Genomic DNA, 6274 nt, shown 5'->3' on the forward strand with positions numbered 1-6274 from the left:
GTCCAAGGGACTCTCAAGAGTCAATTGCTACTATTGACACATATACCTTGCTTCAGCTAGAGGACACAGTCATGGGTGGTGGGACAACTTCTTTTCTATCGCCCCCCACACCCACCCCCTGTACCTGGCACGGAGTTGGGATCTATTGCAAGCTCACTGATGAATGGAAGGATTCTACCTCCAGAGAAAGTTCTTGGGGTTCTTTCCACTTTGTCTTCTCTGTCTACAAAAATGGGAACCTGGCTTTGTCCACATGGCAGGGGACATCTGCTCAGGGAGGTGAGCCCGTGTGGGGACACTGAGATGTCTGTTCTGAGCTCACAGGGTCACGTGGAGGCAGATGCTTTTTCAGTTCAATCCCTACTCCTGCCTTGTAAACCCATACCACTATAGTCCCAGGCTCTGAGAAGGTGGTATCCCCAAAGGAAGTGACTCTTCATGGCTTTATTCCCTGCCACCCATCACTTGACTTTCCCTACATCATCCTTGACTCTCTCCCGCCCCACCACAAGCCTGCCTTGAGCACTTGATCTGTGGTCTAAAAGTAGATGTAATGAAATGCCAAGTTTCTTTAAAAAGAAAACCACACCCCCCCGAAGATTCAACCTGGGGATCGTCCAATAACAGACAACACCCAGCTCACTCGTGCTGGGCTGAGGCAAGCTGTCCGCTAGAAGAAGTCTCCACGTTTCAGATCCCTGCCTCCTGCTTGGTTTCACCAATCATTTCTCCTCTTATCTTGTATTTATTTTTATTTTGTTTCTAGGAAGCCACAAATAGCTCATTTTAGTATAACATGAAAAGCATGAGCTAGAAGGCTCTCATCTCTTCCCTGGCAAATTCTTGCTTCAGCAAGGAGGTAGGACTGGAGTAAAAGGGATGTTGCAGCTGGTCCTGGCTGACTTGTGAGTGTGAGCCATCCAGGTCACAAGGGACAACCCTGTTCCTTTACTTCAAGGAAAAATGAAAGAGAAGATGCCACAGATTCCTGCACTAGACTGTCTTCCCCTTTGTAACCAGGGACTTTAACATCATTCCTTAACCAAAGGGTTACCAGGTGATCTTATAGTCTTATCAGGGCCTCAACCTTTCCTTCTATAAGATGATAGAGTCAATTAGGGGATTCCTATCAGAAGAGTTGGTCTTCCCAGTGGCTCAGTGGTGAAGAAACCACCTTCAAGGTAGAAAACACAGGAGACGCAGGTATGATCTCTGGGTTGGGAAGATCCCCTGGAGGAAGGCATGACAACCCACTCCAGTATTCTTGCCTGGAGAATTCCATGGACAGAAGAGCCTAGTGGGCTACAGTCCACAGGGTCGCATAGTGTTCGACATGACTGAAGAGACTGAGCACACATGCACGCATCAGAAGAGTTTGCTTGTCTAAACTGATAAGTGAGAGAGGGTTAGTGGATTTCTAGAGCCTCATTCTTCTGACTTGAGTTAGAGGTGACGCCCAGAGTTATGGGTGTGATGGTGCTATGCCCCTGCCCATCTCTTCTGCAAGACCCACCAAGACCATTAGCCGAGGAATTCTACCTTCACCCTAGGTTTGCCTCCATAATGAATTCTATATGTGATTCTTGGCTTTCCTGATAACCCAGTTGGTAAAGAATCTGCCTGCAAGGCAGGAGACGCCGGTTTGATTCTGGGATCAGGAAGTTCCCCTGGAGAAGGGATAGGCTACCCACTCCAGTATTCTTGGGCTTCCCTTGTGGCTCAGCTGATGAAGAATCCAACTGCAATATGGGAGACCTGGGATTGATCCCTGGGTTGGGAAGATGCCCTGGAGAAGGGAAAGGCTACCCACTCCAGCATTCTGGCCTGGAGAATTCCATGGACTGTGTAGTCCACGGGGGTCGCAGAGAGTCGGATATGGCTGAGCGACTTTCACTTTCATGTGATTCTTCGTCTGTAATGAAGTTTGTCAAGCTTGGCACTACTGACATTTTGGACCAGAAAATTGTTCATTCGTCAGCTTAATTGTTTGCACTTGCAGGATGTTTAGCCTCCCTGACCTCCACCCACTAGAGGGCCAGTAGCATGTCCCCCAAGAATGGCAGCTGAAAAAATCAACAGATGGCACCCGGTACCCCCTGGGAGGGATGTAAAATCAGCCTGGCTGAGAACTGCAGTCCACAACACGATCACACTGGGCTGTATTTATTACTTGTCTTTTGCTCTAACTCTGAGGTCCCTCTGGGCCTAGGCTGTGTTTATTCATTTCTGAAGCACATAGTAGGTATATGGAGTTCATGGCAGTGGTAGGTGACACAGTAGGTTTCTGGGATGGATGGACTTTTTGTGCTTTTTATACCGTAGTCACCCTAGGATTAATAAAGACTCCTTCATCACTGGTAGGTGTCAGGTGCTTGTTCTAGGGGTAATCTGAAGAACATGGCAGTCAAGGGAAGGGCCTCATGGGACTTAACATTTTAGTGGGAGCAAGCTGGTCAGGGGAGATGTGCTGTAAATAAATGGATAGGTGAATGAGAATTTTCAGGAGTGATCAGCCCTAAGGAGAAAATATTTAAAGGGCCAGGAGACAGTGATGGGAGTGGGGATGCCTTAGACTGGGTGGTAGGGAATGCCTCTCTTACTTAGATGGCGACATTTGAGCTGTCACTTTAACTTAGGGAAGAAAGCAGAGGTACTTATGTAAAGTATTTGAAAGACAACGAACTAGTGAATGTAGCAAAAAAGAGACAGACTCACAGATACAGAGAACAAGCTAGTGGTTACCAGTGAGGAGAGGCAATACACGGTTAGGAGAGTGGGCGGGACAAACTATTATATATACAATAAGCTACATTGTATAGTACAGAATATAGCTAGTATGTATAGTAACTCTTAAATGGAGTACAACCTTTACAAAAAGTATTCTTCTTTGTGTTTTCACCCACCGCTTAGTGCTTGATACTTTACAGGTCCTCAGTCAATATTTGCTGGTAGCCCAAATGCCCCCTCTGGACTCTGCTTGTGGAGTCCGCGCTGCAAATCCTCATTGCCCTTTGAATTCTAGTGTCAGTTCTAGAATTATCAGCCAGTGGGGTGTGAGTGTACACTGTTTGTGGGCAAAGTCTGAATCGAGCCCTGAATCCTCCTGTCTCCACTCGGGTCTGTTTTGACAAAGAGAGTTTCTTTAAAATAGACGGGACAGTAATCGCTCCAAATCAATCATTTAATCACACATCAATCATCGTCGTCGTCATTTAAAACCTGAAACCGCATCTGGGCACTCGGGCCATTTCCCGGTCCAGGTGTGAACCCAGGACGGGCGAGGGGGGAAATATGTGAGCTTCCCACCCAGGATCTACCTTGAGATCAAATGCCCCGGGAAGGGAGGACAGGGTAATGTTACCATTGTGCCCGGATAAGAAGGTCCCCATTCCGGCCTCCACCCCACAGCAGGCAGGCGGAGAGGTGGAGGAGAAAAAGAGCTTAATCATTAATAACACTAACTTGCATTTCTAGAGCCTTGAAAATGAGAATTTTGCCCTTTTTTTCCCTGGGAGTAAATTGGGTCAGAGAGTTCCCAGAATTTACATTTCAATTAAAAATACAATAATAACACATTGTGCTAATAGTGAATGATTCCGACTCAGGGGAAGATGACACCGCCCGCTACTTGGTTAAAGAAAAGCCTCCTTCATTGGGACGGGCCACACATCAGCGGTCACAAATCTCCTGTCTTGTTCTGGGTCTGGCGGGTGGGGTGGGCAGGGAGCGGTGCTGGTGGGGGAGGTGAGCAAGGCGACCCCCGCCCTGCTGAAACTTCCAGGCAAGCTGGCTGTTGGTCCCTCCCCGCTTCCACCAAAATGAACGTGAATTTAAAAAAAAAAATCTAAAAAAAGATAAAGTGTTTTTTTGTTTGTTCAATTCCTTTTGGGTTTGTTGGTGTTGTTTGGTTTTGTTTATTTTTTCTTTTCCAGGCAATAGCTGATGCAGAGAGCTTGCTACAGGTTCCTTCCCACCCCAACGCCTCTATGAGTGGATTAAACTTTAAAAACAACCCTCCCCACCATTAGCTCCTCAAGCTGGAATCTGATAGAAACTTCACCCCAGGTCTACACCACAACCTAAGGGCCAGGTGTTGCTGCTTCTTTGAGAAAAAGTGATTTGCAGGCCGAGGGGCGGTAGTTGTGACATTACTTCTGTGGCTTTCTTGAAGAAGGCTCCCTGCCTCACTGATTTTTTAAAGTCTAAAAATCACTGACTTAATGGGTATGAACTGGAGCAAACTCCAGCAGATAGTGGAGGAGCTTGGAATGCTACAGTGCATGGACATGAAAAGGGTTGGACACGAGTTAGCAATTCAGGTGTTCTGATGGACCCCCAAGGGGTCTCATGCTCCCTGTTATCCCCACCTCAGATGGACCAGGAAAAGTGAGAAGCAAACATCTAATGACATATTATGCCCTTTGTGACCTTCCACTATATATTATTCAAAATCTTTTAGTGGATTAAAAAGTTAAAAATTGTATATGTTCATTGGGAAGGATGGATGCTAAAGCCAAAGAGCCAATACTTTGGCCACCTGATGCAAAGAGCTGGAAAAGACCCTGACTCTGGGAAAGACTGAAGGCTAAAAAGAAGGGGGTGGCAGAGGATGAGATGGTTAGATAGCATCACTGACTCAATGCACATGAATTTGAGCAATCTCCAGGAGATAGTAGGGGACAGGGGAGCCTGGCGTGCTACAGTCCATGGGGTGGCAAAGAGTCCAACACGACGTAGCCCCTGAACAACAACAATATATACATATATATGCATACGTATATAGGTATATGGGCTTCCCTGGTAGCTCAGATGGTAAAGAATCCACCTGCAATGCAGAAGAACTGGGTTTGATCCCTGGGTTGGTTAAGATTCCCTGGAGGAAGGGATGGCAATCCACTCCAGTATTCTCACCTGGAGAATCCCATGGAGCCTGGTCTGCTACAGTCCACTAGGTTGCAAAGAGTCTAGACACAACTGAGTGATTAAACAGAGTACAGCATATAGGTATATACAGAATGAAATGAAATGCCTCAAACACCAAGTACCCAGGACACTGCAAACTTGACAAGGCCCAAACGCAAGAGCCCTGGATACCCTGTTCTACAGCCAGATGGAGACGGGCTGGGACTGGCCTCAAGCTGTGGCTCTGCAAGGTAACTGCAGTGCCCGTGATGGCTTTGAGGCTGGGCCTCTCTCTCTTTTTCTCCTTGTTTCTGAATCACTGAAGGAAGATGGAGATCATCAAGGTTCAGGCCCTCAAGTTTTAAGATATAATAATAATCAGAGTGTACTTAACATTCCCTAATAGTAACACTTTGTATACTACAATACTTGTTTTATCCCTAAATGTGGGCCAAGGTTCCTTGATACAAAGATAATACACCGAGGTGGCATTCATTAATATTGGTCAATTATTCTTTCTTTTTTTTCTTTAAGAATCCAAACCATACCCTGCCCCATGCCCTGCCTAGGAGCTGAGAACCAAGCCATACTTCACTGTCCACATTAGCACAACTCTGCTATTCCACCCTCTTTAGACTGACTGGACTTTTCCAGGACTGTTCTGCTCAAGAAGATGTTTGGACTTTCTGAAAGAACCATCACTTCTTCAGTTAGAGCATTCACAGGCAGTTTGTGCTGTGTGTGGGGTTGCATGGACTCCTCTATCCATGGAATTTTCCAGGCAAGAATGCTGGAGTGGGTTGCCGTTTCCTATTTCAAGGGATCTTCCCGACGCAGGGATCGAACCCATGTCTCTTGCATCCTGTATTGCAGGGATATTCTTTACCGCTGTGCCACCTGGGAAGCCCAAAGTCTGCAGCACCCGGTATTCCCAGGTAATCTCCCATCCAAGTACTAACCAGGTCCAACCCTGTTTACCTTCTGAGAGCAGATGAGATCAGGCTTATTCTGGGTGGTATGGCCGGTAGTTTGTGCCCTAAAATTATTTTGAATCTGTCTTCTCAAAATCCTTACCTTGCTGATTCACTAATTCTGAACTGTTATCTCCTGGTTCTTACCCAATCTTATTCAAGTCCCTGCATTGAGAGGGCCTCCAATTCTTCCAAGTCTCAGTAAATTCTGATCTACTCCTCTTCTTTTGAGATACAACTAGAACTCTGCCAAGATGATGGTCTTCCTTGCCCAGTAAGCTATAAACTCAGCTGTCTCTTAGCAACAGGTCATGTTCATAGTATTTGGAGAGCCAGATTTGAATATCTTTCTGTCTTTCTGACTACCTGCCTGGGAGAACGCACTACTGGGGGGTAACTGT

At 46.4% G+C, this 6274-nt stretch overlaps 1 pseudogene; it reads right to left on the minus strand.

Moving 5' to 3' along the window:
* Positions 1 to 5813: 5813 nt before the first annotated feature.
* Positions 5814 to 5931, minus strand: LOC129547372 (5S ribosomal RNA; annotated as a pseudogene).
* Positions 5932 to 6274: the final 343 nt, after the last annotated feature.

Source organism: Moschus berezovskii, chromosome 22 (assembly GCF_049115385.1).
Source record: "Moschus berezovskii isolate FMDL1 chromosome 22, NW_MosBer_1.0, whole genome shotgun sequence".
Lineage (NCBI taxonomy): Eukaryota > Metazoa > Chordata > Mammalia > Artiodactyla > Moschidae > Moschus > Moschus berezovskii.